General features: G+C 36.6%; 1 long non-coding RNA gene across 1 annotated transcript in view; it reads right to left on the bottom strand.

Annotated features, from left to right (window-relative positions):
* LOC122216935 overlaps positions 1 to 21946 on the bottom strand; it is a 79306-nt gene that overhangs the window by 40538 nt on the left and 16822 nt on the right. Inside the window, exon 3 of the long non-coding RNA XR_006201197.1 lies at positions 2278 to 2513. This is a non-coding gene — a long non-coding RNA (uncharacterized LOC122216935). The remainder of the gene's footprint in view (positions 1 to 2277; positions 2514 to 21946) is intronic.

Below are 21946 nucleotides of genomic sequence, written 5' to 3'. Positions count from 1 at the left end.
ATCTCTGATGAAAAAAATCAATCCTCCACATCTAATGGTAGGGTTCTCAAAAACAAATAATATAAAGGCATTTGTTGGAAAAACTGTGTTTCCAAGCATATGAATATAAGAAATATTTACTTTTTTCTTAGAATTATTTTCACTGGTTCATCTTTAATGTCATTAGTTTTTGCTATCATGAATTAACCTCGGCTTTGTGGGATCTATATGGTTGGATAGCCGCCAATATTTATCTTCCTTTAATGTTTACTGAGTGCTTACATATATATTGTCTTACAAAGAAGATATTCTTCTTATCTCCACTTCACAAATGTTTGATGACTGCTTTTGCAGGTGTTATCCAATGATGTTAAGGTAAAATCTAAAGATCCAAATAACTTAGAATATTTAAGAGATATATTTTTGATAAATTATCAGATACTTGTGTCATAAAATAAATATATTCAGGTTTATCCTTGTAAACCAATTAAACTAGGAGGAAAAATAATAATAAATCTAACGTATCTGTTTGCATGCGATGTCAGTATTTCATCATTAAAAAGATGTTAAGAATTATATTTTAGTACTAGTGACAGTAGTCTAAACAAAAGATATATAGCTCAGTGGCATGTTAAAGGAATCTGAAGCTAGGAAGCTCAACACGGCTGAGGAAAGCATGTTATATATATTATACATATATAGTGTACACACTATATATAGGGAAAGAGGGTCTTTCTTTCTGTTCTGCGGTACTCAGCACACGTTTTCCATTTTCCCAGGCACAGAGTGGTTTCTGGAGCTCACTGTTTCTGTTAGCATACAGGGGAAAGAGAAAGGCCGAAAGGTTTTTCCAGAAGTTCCACCCAACAGCTTCCACCTATATCTCACAGGCCATCCTAGTTGCCAGAGTGCATGGGAAAAGTAGGCTCTTGGCCACCTATCACCACAGGGGCAAAACTCGAGACTAATTATTGAAGCAGAAATGGAGAATGGATTGGGGCTTATAACTTATTGTTTTTGCCACTCACCCATAAAGGAACATAGAATTTCCCTCCTTTTAAGGACAGTATCTACATAATCCTCCAAACTATTACCCTACATGTAAACAATGCCCCACTCAGGGATTAAAAAGGATCACTGATTAATTTAATCCTCTGATTAAAAAGTAATCAGAGAAAACAAATTGAGTTTAGTGAAGGTGACCGTTGAAAATGGAAAGTTATCTACTGTCGTTCAAAATACTGTATGATGGCAGTAAAACAATGACCTAGAACTCGAAAATGTGAATTTACCAGCAGTCACTGGGTGCATGGTAATTTACTAAGAAGTCTGGTAAAGAGTAGAAAGTCTGGTTACACACAATTTTCTCTATTAAGGAGTTTGCAGTACTGGTTGTTACCCAATAAAAAGCTTACATTATTTTTAGGAGAAAATAAGTGGCTATAATTTCTACTTCATTTATTAAAAATCTATACTTTTCCTCTCTAGGGATCACTTGTTGAAAATGCCTTGGGACCATTAAGGAACTGTTTAAATTATGACTATTGTTTTCTGGAGTTCTGAGAGCTAAAAGGAATCAAATCCTCTTTCCAGAGTCTTACTCATTCCTATCGTGGGCATGACTTAAAATATAAAATCCATCAGACTACCGACATAAAGCATTTAGAAGAACAGTAAATGACTGAAAATAACATTAACTCACCATCTCAAATGTATGTAATAACATGAAAATGTGCTAGACCACACAAGTAATACAGCACAAGTATATTAAATGAAACAAGATAGAATTTAATATATAATTTTATCGAGAACTGGTTAGGAAAAATGATATAAATATTGCCTTTCATTTCTCGGAGAAGAATAATTGGCAAAAACATTTGGAAAGATACATACACACATAAATGCCTTTTTAGATATGTGAGTGAGTATAAATATACATGGAAAGTATTCAAACAGTCATATTCTTTCACATAGTAATTCCACTTCTGGAAATCTATCTTAAAGAAATAGTCCTAAATACTGAAAAAGAAGGAAAAAAAGCTTTATGCTTCATCGTCATGGCAGCAATGTTTAGAAGTAAAAATCTAGAAATAGTAGTTGTTCAACAAGGGCCAATAACTGGGTAACTAATGGTACATTTACTCATTGAAATACTGCATTGTTAACTGAAAGGACAAAAAGAGAACTCTAAGGTATCACAGAGGTACTAACTGCTGGAAACACCTATCGCCCCTGGGGCTGGGGGTACAAAGAAAAGAAATTGAAGTCACTAAACTTAGTTCCTTACTACCATCTTACCTGAAGTTCAGACCTCTGAAAAGGCAGCCCAGCCAGTCGACACTGATGTATTGAGGCGAAGCATGATGAAGCTGGCTCTCTAATCTTCGAAACTGCAAACTGGATTCACCTGCTGCTGCGGGAAGAAACCGCTACTTGCATCTCTTGGGCGAAGTTCAGGGCTCAAGCAGCAGCAGGTAGGCAGCTCTCAGGAAGCTGCTTTCGCCTCCAGCCTTCCGCTCTCCCTGTAGCGCCCCCTGTTGGCAGAGTTTAAAGGGGAACCAGCGGGCAAAGCACACACCTTTCAGCCCTACCTGTGCTTCTACCTTGGGGAGATCTTGGCAGCTGTGCTCTGCCCATCTCCGCGTTCATCCTCTCTCTCATCAGCTCCTATGGCTTCTGGCTTCTGGCTTTTGGCAAATTGAGGGGGAATTGGGGTGGGGTGAGGGGGAAGGGTGCTCCCTGGATCCGCAGGGCCGAGCAGGCGCACACTCCCCCCTGGCTCACGCCAGACAACAGATACCCAGGGCCGGCTGAGGAGGGATGAGCTTGTGACCCACCATCGCAAGGCTGGGTGTAGAAGGGTGGTTTGGAGATGGGAGACAATAGCCCAATAACCGACGTACTCTTTATTCATTGCCTGTCTTTCCATCTAGAAAATGAACTCTTAAAGGACAGGGTAGCTTTGGTTCTTAAAACCATGGCCCATGGCCGGTGCCCCATAAATATTGTTGACTTAATGAAAAGAAACTCTCTGTTACTGAAGGAAGAGGGAAAAACTGTGGACAAAAATTATGGCATCTTTATTTCTGCCTTTTAGATTTTCCTAGTCCAAAAATTAATAAATAAAAGGCAAAAGCCAGCAGGACACCTCTCCTGTCAGTCGTCCCTGTCTTGTCTCTTTTTAACTGTTTGTAACTTTGGGGAGTTACTTAACTTTAGGGATCCCAGTTTCGGAATCCTAAAAATAGAAACAACACTTACTTTAAAGTGTAATCTAAGGCCTGCTAGGATGGCATATGCAGGATACCTTCTACCATGCAGGGCACGTGTTTGTTCATTGGATTGTGCTGCGGACGTCAAAACACACGGTCCTACACCCTCCAGCCAATGTGCACCTGGCCAATGTGCATTTCCACGTCGATATGGTTTCTAAATAATAATAAAAACTAACATTTCCTGGGCATTGGTATTTGTGCCACACATTGTAAGTGTTTCAACTGTGTAAGTGTAAGAACTCATTTAATGCTTCCAACAATTTGTGAGGCAGATGCTTTCATTTTTCGAATTTTACTGAAGAGAAAATTAAGGCGCAAAAAGCTAGATAACTCTTCTCGGGTTGCGTAGCTAGAAAGTGGCAGAGCTAGAATTTGCAAATTTGCCGGGCAGAATTCGCCAGGCAGAGCGAGGCAACCTGGCTTGAGGGTCCATCCTCTGAGCCCCTGTTACGTTGTTTCTTTAATAAGACTCCTAATGATCTGATTTATTAAACTTTTATTTATTTATTATTTTTCCAAGTTTTTATTTAAATCACAGTTAGTTAACACAGTGTAATAGTAGTTTCATGTATAGAATTTAGTGATTCATCACTTAAATACAATACCCAGTGCTCATCACAACAAGTGCTCCCCTTAATAAGGGATGGGTAATAATCTTATTCTTCATGCTGATTCTGGGTATTTGCAGGACTATCCTGTGTGACTGTTAATAGGCACTTCACCCAGTTCAGCCAAAAATTTTAAGGAGACTTACTGGCTTAAACACACACACACACACACACACACACACACACACGCACATCTGAGTGAATTGGATGCAGCAAGATTGAGAAGAGATGGTGTCTCATGAAGGCATCTGGGTAAAGCTTAAATCCAGCCAACCTAATTATAAACTGTTATCCCCCTATTATGGAAAAACCCTGTAATTGGATGTAAGAAAATCCTCTGTAAAAGCTTGCTCCTCAGGCAAGGTTTAACACTGGTCTTAAAAGCTCAATTAAATATGATCAAAAGAGTATTTCAAAAAAGTTATACTTAAAAAATTGAAGGTAAGCACTTTGCCACATTAATGCAGTGGTCATTGGATGGTACTACAAAGGGTAATGTTTTTCGTTGCCTTTTCCTTTTAAAAATAGCTTTTGATAAATTTTTCTAAATGAGAATAAATTATTCAAAACAGAATGTTTGTCTCTTAAGTCTGAGAGGGAATTGGTATTACAAGGAGAAAATTTAGATTAATAAAAATAAAGGGAATTATACATAATCGCGTCATTGTGTGTTAAAACTTTTCTGTATTTTCCAGACTTTTTCCAGCGTAAAGACATCATATACTGCGTACGTGTGCAGAAATTTTGACCAAAAATACCAGATCATGTTATTCATACTGCTTTATACTCTGTTTTTCTTTTCACTTCTTAGAATCTGTGAATGTCTTCCTCTATGAATAAGTACACATATATATCAGACTTTACAATATATTTATGCATATTAACATAATTTTTAACCAGTCTTGAGTTGTTGGATATTTAAGCAGGCATTTTATAGCCAGTATAGCCCCAAATTGATACATTTATTTTTAACCACTTGCCTGATAAGTTCCTCAGTATAAATTCTGAGAATTAAAATACTTGTCAGTAGGCAGATGCCCTAAGTCTTTTATTGAATATTTGTCCTCCAGAAAGATGACCCTAAATAACTCTTCTGCCTCGTAGTATATCAGAATGCCAGTTTTCTTAGAGACACATCCTGCTCTTTATCACCTTTCTCAATAAGATAAACTAAACAAAATCAACAGACACCATTTTATTTTCCTTTCTTTGATAACTGTTGAGGCTTATGTGCTTTTGTCATTTGCATTCCTTCTCCGAATTGCCTGTTTTTGTCCTTTGTCCATTTTATTTGTGGGATTTTTTTTTTGTAAGAGTTCTTTATCTTACATTGTTTTTAATATGTTGCAAAAACTTTTACCACATTTTTACCCAAAGCTTGGTGAATGAATTATATAGAAATTCCCATTCACATGTATTTCATATATTTCACTCTAAAGTGAGAATAAAATGCACATCCAAAGGAGTCCTGGAGTGTCCTAAATCCCCAAGCGGAAACAAGAGCACGAAAATCCCTGAAACACCAGAGACTCCTAGCTTGGCACCGAAGTCACAGGAAAAGACAGTGCTGGGCTCATGACACACTCTCAGGAAGAAAAGCCAAGAATTCAGTCTGGCTGAGAACTATCCCTTTGGCCACAGGGAAACATTTCTCTTCGTCAGTTTCTTCATTGGACAAAACTAGAGATGGATATCAAACTCCACTGGGTAGCCTTCCCGGTTCCTCTCTACTGGGTCAGGGTCACTCGTCCCTTAGATCTCAGCTCAAACACCACTTCCTCAAGGAAGTCTTCCCTGACCTGGCTCCCAGGTCAAACCTCTTTTTGTGTGTTGTTCATGAGACCCTGTACTCCTTTGCGGCATTTCCCACTGTTGTGATTTTATATTTATTTACCCGCTTATTTGATTCAGATCTCCTTCTCACTCACTGGAATGGGTACTCCCTGAGGGCAGAAACTGTCTGGTTTTGCAAGTTTTCAGGTCTCTACACTTAAGCTTGTCACACAGAAATGCATGACTAGGATTCATTAGGCAAATTGATTGCATATAAATATGCATTGTAAATTACAATTAATATCCATAGAGAGAGGGTTCAGCCATTCTCCGTGAATACTTGGGACGTTTTCACGAAGTGCTGACTTGAAGAGCCACTTCAGATATTATTAAATAGAAAAATCTAAACATGGGAGATCTAGGTAAACAAGGCCTGTGTAAATAGAATGACTTTCCATTAAACCCCTCATAACTTTTACAAAGGCTATCGATTAGATGCACAGAGACCCAAAGATTAAAGAAAAAAAAAATCCTCTGCACTTGTGTAATCGAAAATGATAGCCACCAGCCGCACGTGACTATGGAACAGTTGAAAGATGGCTAGTCGAAATTGAGAGATGTTGTACCTACAAACTGTGTATACGATTTCAAAGATTTAGTATAAAGAAAAGAGCGGAAAAAACACCTCAATAATTATTATACTTGAAATGATATTTTGGATATATTGGGTTAAGTAAAACATAGTACTAAAGTTAATTCTAGGGTGCCTGGGTGCTCAGTGAGTTGAGCGTCCAACTTCGGCTCAGGTGATGATCATAGGGTTTGAGCCGCGCACCTGGCTCACTGCTGTCACCCCAGAGCCCGCATCGCCCAGAGCCCGCTTCGGGTCCTCAGTCCCCCTCTCTCTTTGCCCCTCCCCTGCTTGCACTCTCTCAAAAAAATAAATAAATAAACATTGAAAAAAAATAAAAATAAAATTAATTCCACCTGTTTCTTTTTACTTTTTTATCGGGTCTGTTAGAAAATTTACAGTTAAATATATGACTCACAATATATTTCCATTGGAGGGTGCTGCTCCTTACTATAACTCACAGATACAAAAGACTTCACCTAACTCAAATTAGCTCTACACTTATCTGCTACCTATTTAAAAGAACTGAAACCTCAGAATTCCACAAAAGAGAAAAGTTTGGGTAATAAAAACCTGTTATAAACATCTAAATACTAAAGCTTTCTCAATGGAAGTCTTCAAGTTGCTACCTAACATTCATTTTCTCTCATTTTATCCACAGTTTAACACATTTTCCTATTCACTCTCTCTCTCTCTCTTTTTTTTAATGTTTATTTATTTTTGAGAGACAGAGCACAAGGAGGAAAGGGAGACATAGAATCCAAAGCAGACTCCAGGCTCCAAGCTGTCAGCACAGAGCCTGATGCGGGGCTCGAACCCACAAATTGTGAAATCATGACCTGAGCCAAAGTCGGTCGTTCAACAGACTGAGCCACCCGGGGAGTCTCTTCCCTATTTACTTTCTAAACTCCAAGAAGTCTACTGCAAGTATTGAGCAAAGTAACCAATAGCAAGCACACGTATTTGAGAATTCAAACTCCTACTCCTTCACTTTTTGTGAGGCTGGCAGCCTGGTACCAAGGTAGGCAATAAGAAATACAACACAAAGAATACTATGAAAAAATACTATGAAGGTAAGATAGTACAACACATCTAAGTTGTGGGAGAGGGCAACATGTTCCTGCTTTGTGCAGGAACAAAAGTGATACACCCTCTGTAGTCTAATATAATTGATCTAAGAAAAGCTAAGTGATTGATTATAGGGCATATTCCATTTAAGAAAACATAGGATGAGTTCTATCTGAAATTATAAAAAGGAAACATTGAAGTTTAGTGATTTTGTCTACCAAGAACAGCTATTCACCTAAGATCAAGGGGACAACAGTGACAGGTGGAGAGAGGTAATAGGAGATAAGAAAGAATAGGGGCTGTGTGCTGGTTAGTCAGTTTTATTATAAAGGAGCTTACGTTAAAAATCAGTCATCTCTTATTGTGTAATGTAAGGAAATTTAGGACAAATATAGATTTGATAAACAGAATGTTGTGAAATAATATCTTAATATCGATATCAGTTATTGCAACCCACCTATCAGTAGGAAAATGTTCTGCCCTGCCTCCTGTCAAGCGCCATCCTCCCCGTGCTTTTATGACAAGATTTTAGTGGAACCTTTGGATTATTATACGCTTTGGCCGCAGTGAGTGAGTGACCGTTAGGTCTGTTCACTGACTTCAAATCACATGTTATCAGTGAAACCTTCACTGCTGAGTTTCCTTTCATTGTATCTCCAGGCTGACCATTTCCTGTCAATGTCCTTAGAACGGAGAATATACTAAAAACTGGGGTCAGCCACTATGCCACTACCTCTACACTTCTGGCTTTGAAAGATAAAGCAGTTTTTATTTTGTTTTGTTTCAAAATATTATTTTTTTCTTTAAAAAAAACCCAGCATTAGATTTTTCTGTGATTTGTTTCATGTTAAAAATCAGCAAGATATATTTTAAACAATATATAGTGTTGTCCAAAGAGTCACTCACTGCAAAATGAAATAATTTCTCATTGTTCATATTTTGCTTCATTCAAGAATTCTCAAGCTCTGTCCAGCATAGTCTTTGAGACTGCACAGAATAGGAGCAACTCAAATCTGACTATGACCCTTGTGATACTGGGACTTAAGAAAACACGACGAAGAGTGTATAATGATTGGCTCATGGAAAATAACTAATTTTTTAAAAAGCTCGCAGTGTATTAATTAGAACTAACATGTAATATATTTCAAATATCAATCTACAAAATTTGTGTTCACCAATTGCGTTCCTTTAGAATAAATTTCATTATGGGTTGTTTCCTTATTTTGTCATCTTCGGAAGTATAGTTGAGTCATTATTTTGACCATGTTGGGGGAAAATGAGCTTATCAATCTATAAAAGAAAATAAACAAAACCCCAAATCTAAATATCAAATTAAGAAGACTGTAACTGTGCCTGGTGACTGCGGACAGTTAGCACAGCTGCTTGAAAGTGTGACAGTCATCCTCGCCCTTTGGATTTCTCACGTTATTATTAGACTGGCTAATGACCAAGGTGTGAAGGATTAGGATTCTGGGCTCTCAGTAATGAGCAGTGTACAACCTGCTTTTATTGGAATGACAGAAGGAGATGGAAGCCACGTGTAGGTGGGGGGAAATGGGATGGAAGAGGACGTGGTTAACTGCTTATTTTTGAAAAGACTTGTTATTGTGTTGTTGTCATTGCTACTATTAAAGCGAGTTCCTTCCCTGTCAGCTTCAGAGCACATTTCCTGCTCTGTGAGGAGAGAGCTATCTTCATGAACAATAAAATAAACTGATAGTTGTATAATGTGAAAAAAAAAATCACTTGAACCAAGGGGTAAAATGGTCCAACTGTTTTATGTAGTCACGTGGCGAAGAATGTTCTTAATCAACAGCTCCAATGTAACTGGCAAGAGTCACAAGCAGGGCTGGATTCCCACACAGTAGATTAACATAATTCTGACAGAGGAAGGACTCTTCTCTGGCAAGAGGGCCTGGGCAGGGTTCTCTGGGCAGGTCTGACTCAAGGACACAGTGTACTGTAAGAAGAAGAGAAAAGATAGTAAGTGACAGTAAATGGAGGCCTGAAAAGATGCCCTACCTTTTGTTTTAGTTTCACTAAGCTTCCGAGCAAGAGTGAGAGAGAGGGAGAAAATATATCGGTTGTATGGTTGTTTTCAAATTGTTTTTTGCTATTATTATTTTGTATTTTTGTTTGTTTGCTGATTTAGGGTTGGTTGATATTTTTAACTAAGCCGGTCACTTAGTTTTTCTCATTGATTGAATACCAGCTGAATCACTTTTGGCTTCTAAATGAAAAATTGTGATTCTCTGGCGATTATCCACACTAGTATAATCCTTTCTTTCTTGCTTTCTTGCTTTCTTGCTTTCTTGCTTGCTTGCTTGCTTGCTTTCTTGCTTTCTTTCCTTCTTGCTTTCTTTCTTGCTTTCTTCTTTCACAAGTTCCAGGGTCTCTGCCTCTCTGTTACATGCACTCCAGGGACAGATGGCAGAGGAAGGCACCACCTGTCTGACAAAAGACACTACCTGGTTGGTGCTCTGAATGTCATGCTGAGAAGCAGTAGCTGTCACCGAGGAAGTATCAATTGTTATATAATTGTACAGTCAAGCCCTTGGTCATATTCAGTTTTGCTGTTAATTATGTGCTGACTTATATTTTTAAACGTGGTGTCTATGCGTCTGCAAACCGTGAACTCCTAGAAGACAGAGATGTCATGCTTCTTTTATAGCCTCCAAATTACAAGAAACCTAAAAGAATGAAACAAATATTTGACAAATGATATTCCACACCGGGCTATAATGTCCATGAGGGCAGAGCTGGTACCGTTTTCTTCACCATCGTATCCCTAATGTTACCCACAGTTCCTGACATATAAAGTGCTCCATCAATATTTGTTTAATGGACAAATAAATGAATTTTTTATATATATCATGAATTGGATTGTCAGCTGAGACTGAGATTTCCATGAAGGGCAAGAAGGGTAGAGTGGAAAAACTTCCTGCTCTTGGCTGATACAGACTGCTGTCACAGGAAGACCATCTTTTTACAGCTGGTTTTCTCTACTCTATTGGCCAATGGTCAAAAATAAGGGCAGATTCAGAGAACTCTCAATGGGATCTAGTTGTGCTTTTAGATCTTCTGAACCAGGATATATGCCACCAGCCTCTACCCCTATTCCCACCTCCCAATTTCCCCATCAGAGAATGGACTCGGGCCGAGCACCTCACTTTATTTTGGTTAGCAGGACAAGCTTATATTTTCTCATCAAGTAATATTATCCTTTGTGAAATTCACAGCATATGGTTTTGATTATTTTACACTTTAAACTCAGAGGACAAAAAAGAAAAAAAACAAGCACAAAACCTCTTGTCTGTAACATTTTTTGCAAGGCCAGTTACAGCTCATGACTCCACGAGAACCTAGATTCATACACAAGGCTCGCGGGTTTCACCCACAATTTGTTAGTTCTCCTATTTCAACACAATTCCCTTCATCCTCTTCACACACCCTAGATTAGGAATTATTTTTCTATATCCTGCTTGGCACATGGCATGTGGACAGCAGTATTTGTTAAATGAGTGAATGAATGAATGAACGGATGGCCTGGCATTTTCTCTTACTAACACATTTTCTTTTTCTCCTTGAGAGGAGCTGCTATTTTTCAGAATACATCCATTTCGCCTCTGATTCATGTTCATGCTCTCTATTTTAAGACCTCATGCTGGGAAATCCTAATTTCCTATGTCATAAGGTTGATTTGACTACTCAGAATCTTCTTAACCTTGGTTTGTTACAGCAAGTTCCCAGCATTCTGATTCATGATCGCCTCATTAAAATCAAAACAAAATATACAGACACGCCTTAGGATATATTTATTAGTTTTTGTTTTTAGCTCTCCTCCCCACCAAATTGAAACTATAGTTAGAATTTTTTTTTTAAAGCAGCCAAATGGGCATTTCAAATTACAATTTGACTTACCTAGAGATAAATATGAAGTTGAAAAAGCAGTCTAACCACGATCATGTCAAATAGTTAGGAATACATTTGGGCATCCATTTTAAAAATGCAAATGAAAATAATAAATATATATTTTTAATGCCCTTAGGATGTAACATCTAACATGATGACTACAGCTAGCATTGCTGCATGATATATAGTGAAGTTGTTAAGAGAACAGATCCTAAGAGCTCTCATCACCAGGAGAAATTATTTTCTTTTCTTTTTATTGTATCTATATGAGATGATGGATGTTAACTGAACTTATGTGGTACTCACTTCACAATATATATAAATCAAACCATCATGCTATGCACCTTGAACTAATACAGTGATGTATGTTAATTACTTCTCAATAAAACTGGGAAAAATCTCTTTAGCCTTTGAGCTCAAAACTTAGATCTCTTATCATCATATTTATTTTCCATTACCAGAAAGATAACATTTTAAATTAGCATGCCCTTTAAAAGTTTTTATTGTCTTTCTTTGAAGTAGGCCATCAGATAAAGGAGTACAGGATTTTTCGCCTTGTGTTTAGAAGCAATTAGAACAAATTGACTGAAGGGAGAAATTATGAAAATTTCTGATTCCAGTTCTATCCCGAGATTCCCAAGACTGTCCTGTGAAATGCTTGGAATATTTTTCTTTTAGAAACTTTCTACTTTTTGTTTTAATCTGCAAATCTGATTTCCTGAGATAGTTTCTGAATATACTCTTTTTTGTTTCCAGGTAATAACAAGAGGAGATTAATACTTTGTCTTGGAATAACTTTAAGAACTCTCACAATTATCACATAGATAAAACTTGACCTTGGTCCCATCCCTCTGTCTATCCCATCTGTTTGGCCCCAGCCCCCAAGGCCTCTCATGAGCCAAAGGACCTCACTCTGAGCTGGTTATTAAATAGCCTGGAAGAGGTGTGTGGCTGGTAACTTAAATGGTATTATTTGCAGTAACATATTTCATCACAAGATTTTATAAACAGAATATCCTTGAGTCCAGGAGAAATGGTTGCTAATGATGATATTTATTGGGACACTACTTTAAAGTGTCTTGTGACAGCCACCTGCTTCAGTCAAGCCCTATGAACAGATCCTTTAGGAAGTACTGGGCTGTTGGCAATGTTGAATAGATGTTGTAAAAACAAACAAACAAATATTGTTCACAACAGGCACCAATGTATGAGGATCAGATAACACATATTCTCTCTATTCCCCAACGGTAAAAAAAAAAAAAAAAGAAAAAAAAAAACCCTGCAAATTACCCACATTTATGCCTCAAGCTCTTCAGTGGGTGGTTTTGTAGATAAAAAGGAGGGGTAAGTTCTAAAACATGCAAGAATGAGAAAGGGATTTGTTGGTGTACATCCATTTACACACGGGATGAGTCAACTACCAGATTCTAGAAACCCAACCAAATTTCTGAAGAAAAGTTGTCACATGGCAAGTGTTCCTAAACACTGTGAAAGTCATTACTAAGATTTATGGATTCAATAGCTACAGCTACAGAATCACCTATTAGGTTAAATGACCCAAGGCTTTAGATTTCAATTCTTCAAATTTTCCAGATGAAAACTAAAATTACCTTTAAAATATATACTTCTTATATCATCTTATTTTAAGAGGTAAGTTTCCTAGAATATTATATATATATATATAATTAATTTGTCTGTATCTGTGTGCACGTTTGTTAATTTTTTTAATTTGTAGATACTCGTGTTCATTTGCATTTTTTTCATAAAAATTAAAAAAGACTTCTACTTCATATACATGTTAAAAATACAAAAAATGTTAAGTATGAATAATAAGTACACTATACATGCAAGTTAATATTAAGATAATTGATATTTACGAATCTAGATTATAATATGGATATTGACATCTGATTTGTTTCCCTTGTCATTCCACAAAAATTCTCATGAAAACACAAAGAAGAGAAACAAAGACTCAGACCAGTTTTATTCTCTCCATTTTAAATTCTGCTTTTTGATCTTTTTAAGTAGCTCTTTTTTTAATGTTGTTTATTTAGTTTTGAGAGAAGGAGAGCACAAGCAGGGAGAGAGGTAGAGAGAGAGGAAGAGAGAACATCCCAAGCAGGCTCTACGCTGACAGTGCAGGGCTCGAACCCACGAACTGTGAGATCATGACCTGAGCCAAAATCAAGAGTTGGACTCTTAACTGACTGAGCCACCCAGGCACCTCCATTTAAGCAGCTCTTAACACTGTTGTATTTTAATTTTTCTTTTTTCTTTTCCATGCAGTATTTGTTATTCCAAAGAATGCATGTGACATCGATTTAATTTATAAAGCATACTAATAAAATGAATGACCATGAGCTCTTTTCCTACCCCATGTCCTGCCTCACCCTCTAGGCATAGCCACTATTCTGAATTTTCTGTTTGTCATCTCCCCCACCTTTTTTAGTCTTATTGCATATGTATACAGTCCTAAACATCATCTTGTTTATTCTTCATCTCTTTCAAAATATCACACGATTTTCTGAGGTTCGCTTTTTTACCCAACATTATATCTTTAAGAGTAATCTTTGTTGTATATAACTGATTTACAGTGTTTGGTTGTAAGCATAAACCATTATTTACTTGCTGATGAACATTTGGCATCTCCCAGCTTTTTGATATTGTAAACTGATACTATGAGCATTCTTTTACTTCCAGTGCACATGAATAAGTCTTTCTCTAAAGTAATTATCTAGAAGCACTGCTGAATTGTAGCGTATAAATGTCTTCAATTTTACTAAGAAATGTTGATTATTTTTTTTTCTAAATCTTTTGCTTATACATCCTCACCAAATACTTGCTATTATCAAAGTTCTTTTTCCCAATTTAGGAGAATAAAATAGAATCTCATGATGTTCTTAATTTGCATTTCCCTGATCATTTATGAGGTTGGATACTTTTTTCATGTATCTATTTACTATTCTTATTTTCTCTTCTGAGAAATGCATGTCAATATTTTCTTCCAATTTTTTTTCTATCATATACTCTGTCTTTTATTGATTTGTAGGACTTCCTTATATATTATGCATACTAACTATTTATTGGTTAGAGTGTGGCTTGTTTTTTTCACTTTATGGTCTTTCGTGATGAATACAAATTCTTAATTTTTAATGTAGTGTAACTTACCAGTCTTTAATTTTATAGTAGTGCTTTTTCTGACCTCTTTCAGAAATCCTTCACTGCTCTGAGAAGATTGGACTTTCCCATGACAGTATTTTCCTGTTTTTTGCCCTAAAAGTTTTAAGTTTGTCTTTCACAGCTAAATCCTTAATCTATCTGATAATTATTTTCATATGTATTGTGAGAGTGGGATCCAATTTCATTTTTTCCACATGGATACCCAACTGTCCTAGCACTATTTATTGAATATCTTTCCTTTCCACAGTTATTAAACACACTTCCTGTTTCATACAGTAAGTGTCCAAATAAGCAAGGGTTTGATTCTGGGTTATCTACTGTTTCACTGGTCAATTGATCTATTACCATGCCACACCACACTTTCCAAATTAGTACAGTTTATGAGTAAATCTGAGTAAGTATGAGGCAGGTTCCCCTACTTCAGTTTTCTGTTACAGGAATGTCTGTTTTCTTGGCTGTTTGCTCTTATGCATTAATTTTAAAGTCATCCTGTCAAACTCTACCCAAAACTCTAAGGGATTTTGATGAGAATTACATAAAATCTGTAGATACATTTGAATGACAATTAAAACTTTGTGATATTGAGTCCCCTTAGCAACAAGTGCTGTTTATCCTCGTTTGTTTAGGTCTATTATTATTTTTTTTTTTATCTTTTAAAAGTTGATTTATTTATTTTGAGAGAGAGGGAGAGAGTGCACACATGCGAGAGGGGAGGGGGGAGAGAGAGAGGAAGAGAGAATCCCAAGCAGGCTCCGGGCTGTCAGCACAGAATCCAAAATGGGGCCCAATCTCACCAACCATGAGATCATGACCTGAGCCCAAATAAAGAGTCAGATGCTTAACCGACTGAGCCACCCAGGTGCCCCTAGGGCTATTATTTTTAATTGAAGTATAGTTGACACACAATGTTACATTGGTTTTAAGAGTACCACATAATGATGTGGCAAGTCTATGCATTATGTTGTGCCCACCACAAGTATAGCTGCCATCTGTTACCATCCAACCCAAATACCATTGACTGTATTCCCTGTGCTGTATTTTTCATCCCTGTGACCTATTCATTGCCTAACTGGAAGCCTGTATCTCCCACTTTTCTTCACTCATCTTGCCCCTCCCCTCTGGCAACAATCAGTTTGTTTTCTGTATTTATAGGTCTGTGTCTGCTTCTGTTTATTTGCTCATTAGTTTGTTTTTTAGATTCCACATATAAGTGAAATGATCCTGCATTTGTCTGATATATTTCACTTAGCATAACACCCTCTCGGCCCATCCATGTTGGTGCAAATGGCAAGAACTCAACCTTTTCATAGCTGACTAATACTCCATTGTATATATATGCCCCATCTTTCTTTATGCATTCATCCGTTGATGGACACAAGATGCTTCCATGTCTTGGCTATTGTAAAGAATGCTGCAGCAAACGTGAGGAAGGGGAAGTTACACTGACTTTTATACCTTTCAAAAAAGTTTTACAATTCTCTGAATAAAATATTTCACAACTTTTGTTAGAATTATTCTTAAGTATACAATTTCTTTTCTTCCTATAGTAAATGGCAATAGTCTTAAAATTGGATTTTCTTAGCATTTGGTGCTGACATACAGAAATACAATGGCCAGCTCAATTGGTCATAACACTAGCCAGCTTGCTAAATTTGTGTTACTAATAATCTGTAAATTTGTGGGGAGGTGTTCTTTTGTTTTGTTTTGTTTACAAACAATTGTATCATTTGAGAATAATGACAAGTTTGTTTCTTTTCAGTTTGTATAACATTTATTTCTTCTTCTTGTATTACTATGTTGGCTAAGATCTCCAGTACCATGTTGAATAGTGCAGTAAGATCGTGTGTCCTTAACTTGTTCATGATTATAAAAGGAATTTTCCTAATGTTTAATCATTAGCCATGGTGTTTCTTTTAGCCTTTCTGTGGCCTTTCTAAGACTGAAGAAATTCCCATTTATTTCTAGTTTGCTAAAATTTTTTATCATTTGCAATGCTGCGTTTTAACAAATTTTTGTTCTGTATATAGTTGATCTTGAATGTGATAACTAATATTTATAGATCTTTGAATGCTAAACTATTTTGGATTCCTAAGATAAATACAACTTGGTCATCTGTGAATTATGTTTTTTATCCACTGCTGTATTCATTTTGGGCCTATTACATTTTTATTCATGATTGAAACAAGTCTATAATTTTCCTTTCTCATATAGTTCTAGTCTGATTTTGGTGTCAAGGTTAATGTAATGTCAAAGGAAGGGTTGGGGAGAATTTCTGTCTCATCAACTATCTTTAAAAATGTATGTATATAATATAATATGAATATTGCATATATGATCAAACAATTGGCACTTTAAAAGTTTTGTCTAATTTGGCTGTAAAACTATTTGGGCCTAGTGTTTATTTTATGCACATTCTAGCTACTGATTCAATTATTAACATATATTTAAAGTATTCTTTTTCAAATCAGTTTTATAAGTACTACTTGTCTCAGAATTTGTTCATTTTAGTATATTTTCTACAATTTAAAGGTTTTCTTGGGGCGCCTGGGTGGCTCAGTTGGTTAACTGTCCTACTTTGGCTCAGGTCATGATCTTGCGGTCAGTGAGTCAGAGTCCCACGTCAGGCTCTGTGTTGACAGCTCAGAGCCTGGAGCCTGTTTCACATTCTGTGTCTCCCTTTCTCTCCGTCTCTCCCCCACTAGCACTATGTCTCTCTCTCCAAAATAAATAAACATTAAAAAAAGTTTAAAGGTTTTCCTGGTATTTTCTTACTCTCTTTTAATCTCTGCTATAACTATAGTTTTGTTATCTTTTTAATTCCTATGATGGGCCAGTTGGTTGTGTTTTCTTTCCTTTTTCTTGAACAATCCCTCTAAAGATTTTCTTTTGGTTTAGTTGATCCTCTTAGGTCACTTACTTCTTACATTTAAAAAACTATCTCCTAACTTCTACATTCTGTTCTTCTTCTGTTTTCTTTCTTTCCTTTTTTAATGTTTGTTTATTTTTGAGAGATAGAAAGAGAGTACAAATGGGAGAAGGGCAGAGAGGAGGAGACACAGAATCCAAAGTAGGCTTCAGGTTCCAAGATGTCAGCCCAGAGCCCAATGAGGAGCTCAAACTCACAAACCATGGTGTGAAAGCACAAGTCAGGGAGGGGCAGAGAGAGAGAGAGGGAGACAGAGGATCTAAAGCAGGCTCTGAGCTGACAGCAGAGAGCTCCATGTGGGGCTTAAACTCACGAACTGTGAGATCATGACCTGAGCCAAAGTCAGACACTTAACCAGCTGAGCTACCCAGGGGCCTCTCTTCTTCTGTTTTCATACACTGGATGATTATCTCATTAATTTTCATTTTCCTTTGAATATAAAATTTGCAGCTATACTGTATATCTGTACTTCAAAGTACTGCTTTCACAGCAATTCACAGGGCTTGATATGTAGTAGTTGTATAATTGTTGATTTCTAAGTACCTTGAAGTTCCCACTAAGATGTGTCTTTTTAACCCATAAATCATTGGAGGGTACTTGCTGGGACGAGCACTGGGTGTTGTATGTAAGCAATGAATCATGGAAATATACCCCCAAAACGAAGAGCACATTGTATACACTGTATGTTAGCCAATTTGACAATAAATTATATTAAAAAAAAAGAAATGTGTTTTTAGATTCCAAATATTGTTATGTTGTTTTTTGTAATCATATCTGAATTGCAGTGTCCAGAGAACATGCTCTTATAACATGGATTTTTAAATTACTTTAGACCAGATTTGGGCCTAATGTATAATTAATTCTTATAAGTGCTTTATACACACATTACATAATGAATATTCTCTAATTATTATGTGTTGAAATCAAACTTGTTAATCCTATCGTGCAGATCTTCTCTGTCTTTACTAATTTTTGACTATTTCAATTGTCAATAATTGAGTGAAATGTGTTGAAATTTCTCCCCCTGATGGTAGATTTGACAATTCTTCCCTTTTGCTCAATATACTCTTACTTTCTATATTTTAAGACTATTTTCCCCTCCACAGGGATCTGAGTTTAGATTTGTTAGATCTTCTTGATAAATTAAAATTTTATCATTATCTAATAATCTTTTTTAACCTTTAACAATGGTTTGATTTTAAAGTTAATTTCATCTAATACAAACCTAGCTACCCCATCTTTCTTTTGACATTATTATTTTGGTGTATTTTTATTGTAGCCTGTCTTCAAGATGACCCCCAATGGTCTTCAACTTCTGGTAATCACTTTCTTGCATAGTCCCCTCCCACAGTGAATAGGTTTGACCTACATAATCATTAAGATATTGCATAAATGGCAGTGTATAGTTTCAGGCCCAACTTACAAAAGACACCATAGTTTTTTGGGTCACCTACTCTGAGGGAAGCCAAGTGCCATGTGTTGAGGGTACTAGGCCTCTAAGAGGTCCTTCAACCCCAAACAGTCCTTGAGATAACTGTAGGCCTAGCTTACATCTTGACTACAATTTCTTGGGACACCCTGAGTCAGAATTATGCAGTTCAGCCATTTCTGAATTCCCGATCCTTAGAAAATGTAAAACACTCCATGTTTGTTTTAAATCTTTAAGTTTTAGGGGCGCCTGGGTGGCTCAGTCGGTTTAGCGGCCGACATCGGCTCAGGTCATGATCTCGCGGTCGGCGAGTTCGAGCCTCGCGTCGGGCTTTGTGCTGACAGCTCAGAGCCTGGAGCCTGTTTCAGATTCTGTGTCTCCCTCTCTCTGACCCTCCCCCGTTCATACTCTGTCTCTCTCTGTCTCAAAAATAAATAAACGTTCTCAGTTTTTTAACAGTCTCTAATGCTTTGGCTCTCTCCCACTCTAACCTCTTTTTTTTTTTTTTTTTTTTTTTTTTTCCTTCCCCTCCCCCATGGGTTTCTGTTACTGTTAAAAAACTGAGAACAAACTGAGGGTTGATGGGGGGTGGGAGGGAGGGCAGGGTGGCAGGGAGGACAGGGTGGGTGATGGGTATTGAGGAGGGCACCTTTTGGGATGAGCACTGGGTGTTGTATGGAAACCAATTTGACAGTAAATTTCATATATTAAAAAATAAAAAAATAAAAAAATAAAAAAAAATAAAAATAAATAAATAAATAAATAAATAAACGTTAAAAAAAATTTAAAAAAATCTTTAAGTTTTAAATACATACTGATAGTGAGGTAGATAGAAGGTAAAAGCTAATTGCATCCTTTTACTTTGGCCTTCCCATGTTCTAATATTACAGGTAAATAACATAGAGCTATATCTCAAAATCCAATAAAATAGTCTGTCTTTTAATTGAAGACTTTACTGATTTACTATTATTGATATATTTTTCACATATTCCTACTACCCATATATTTTTTTAGTTTCACACTTTTTTATGCTCTTTTTTTCCTTTCTTAATTAATTGATTGAGTTTTTTTTTTAATTTTTTTTTTTAACATTTATTTATTTTTGAGACAGAGAGAGACAGAGCATGAACGGGGGAGGGGCAGAGAGAGAGAGGGAGACACAGAATCAGAAGCAGGCTCCAGGCTCTGGGCCATCAGCCCAGAGCCTGACGCGGGGCTCGAACTCACGGACCACAAGATCGTGACCTGAGCTGAAGTCAGACGCTCAACCGACTGAGCCACCCAGGCGCCCGGATTGAGTTCTTTTTTAAAAAAATGTTTTAATGTTTATATTTGAGAGAAAGAGAGAGGAAGAGAGAGAGAGAGAGTGATCGGGGGAGGGACAGAGAGAGAGAGAGAGAGAGAGAGAATCTGAAGTACACTCCAAGCTCTGAGCTGGATCAGCACAGAGCCCCATATGGGGCTCAAACCCACAAACTGCGAGATCATGACCTGAGCTGAAGCTGGATGCTTAACTGACTGAACCATCCAGGCACCCCTAATTGATTGAGTTCTTATTTCATTTCTCCCTCTTTGATGTTAGCATTTATATATTACTTTTTCTAGTGGTTGTTATAGAAATTTTTGCCACTCATATTTAACTTACAATGTCCAAAGGTATCTAAACTCCTGTTTGAATTTTATCAAGCAGTAAGAACACAATAACACTGATTACCCACCCCTCTGACATTCTATTTTTGTCTACTATTTTAGAGTTGTCCATTTAAATAAAACCGCAAAAATCGGACACTATTTTTATTACTTTATGCAGACGCTATTGTTTAGGTTAAGATATGTCTGCCATTTTATCATTATGTTTTTCTTGCATCTCAGAATGTCCCTCTGTAATAGTTTGCTGTTTGCTGAAATATATCTTTTAGGAGTTCCTACAGTAAAAAAAAAAAAAAAAAAAAAAAAAAAAAAAAAAGCGGTAAATACTCTGTTTTTGTTTATTTAAAAAAGACTATTTCACTTCTAGTTTTGAAAAATAATTTTTCAGGGTAGAAAAGATTTGATTCGTTTAGTACCTATTGTTGAGAATTCTGCCGTTTAACTTTCAGTCTTTATTAGGCAATAGGTCTTTATTCTCTTGATGCTTTAAGAGCTTCTCTTTGATTTGAGTGTTCTGCTGTTCTGCAATTTTTCCAAAACATATCTAAGTGTAGATTTCTTTTATTTATATTGCTAGAGACTCATTATGCATCCTAAATCTGCAAATTTCAAAATTTCATTTATTTTGCAACTTTTCAGCCATTATCTACTTACATGTTTCCTCCCTTCCACTGTCCATATTCTATTCTATTCTGGCTTCCAACTATACATGTCTTGAAGCTTCTCAACTTCTATCTTCTATGTATCTTAACTTCTTTTTTTACGTATTGTATTTCTTTTTTCCCCTCTGCGCTACATTCTGGGTAGTTTCATTAGATATATATTCAGTTTACTAATTATTTCTTTAGCTGTGTCTAAAAGCTGTTTACCTAGTTTATGGAGATTTTTTTTAATTCAAAAACTGTATTACTCATTTAAAGAAATCACATTTTGTTTTTGTAAAGTCTTCTGACCGTTACTGATGGTTGTATATTACCTACTCATATTTGTGTCTCTGCATCTTATTTTCTTAAGCATTTATGATATACCGTGTAGTAAGGAGAATAATGACCTACAAAAGCACCCATGTTTTAATCACCAGAGCCTATGAATATGTTAGGATACATAACAAAAGGGAATTAAAGTTGGAGATGGAATTAAGATTACCAATCAGCAGATAGGGAAGTTGTCTCAGATTATCTATGTGTGCCCAATGTGATTATAAGGATCACTAAAAGCGGGAAAGGGATGTAGGAGAATGGGTGCAGAGGAAGAGATGTGACGGCAGAAACAGAAATATCAGAGAGGTACAACATGGCTGGCTTTCAGGGTGGAAAAAGAGGGTTATGATCCAAGGAATATGGGTGCTCTCTAGAAGGTGGGAAAAGCATGGAAATAGATTCGTCCTCAGAAATTTGAGAAAGGGACATAACCCCATCACACAGAAATTCTAAGACATCTGACCCCCAGAGCTATAATACAATAAATTTGTCTCCTTTCAAACTACTCAGTTAGTGGTAATTTGTTACAACAGCC

The sequence above is a fragment of the Panthera leo genome, chromosome B1 (assembly GCF_018350215.1).
Source record: "Panthera leo isolate Ple1 chromosome B1, P.leo_Ple1_pat1.1, whole genome shotgun sequence".
Lineage (NCBI taxonomy): Eukaryota > Metazoa > Chordata > Mammalia > Carnivora > Felidae > Panthera > Panthera leo.
This window is presented reverse-complemented; position numbering and strand designations above follow the sequence as displayed.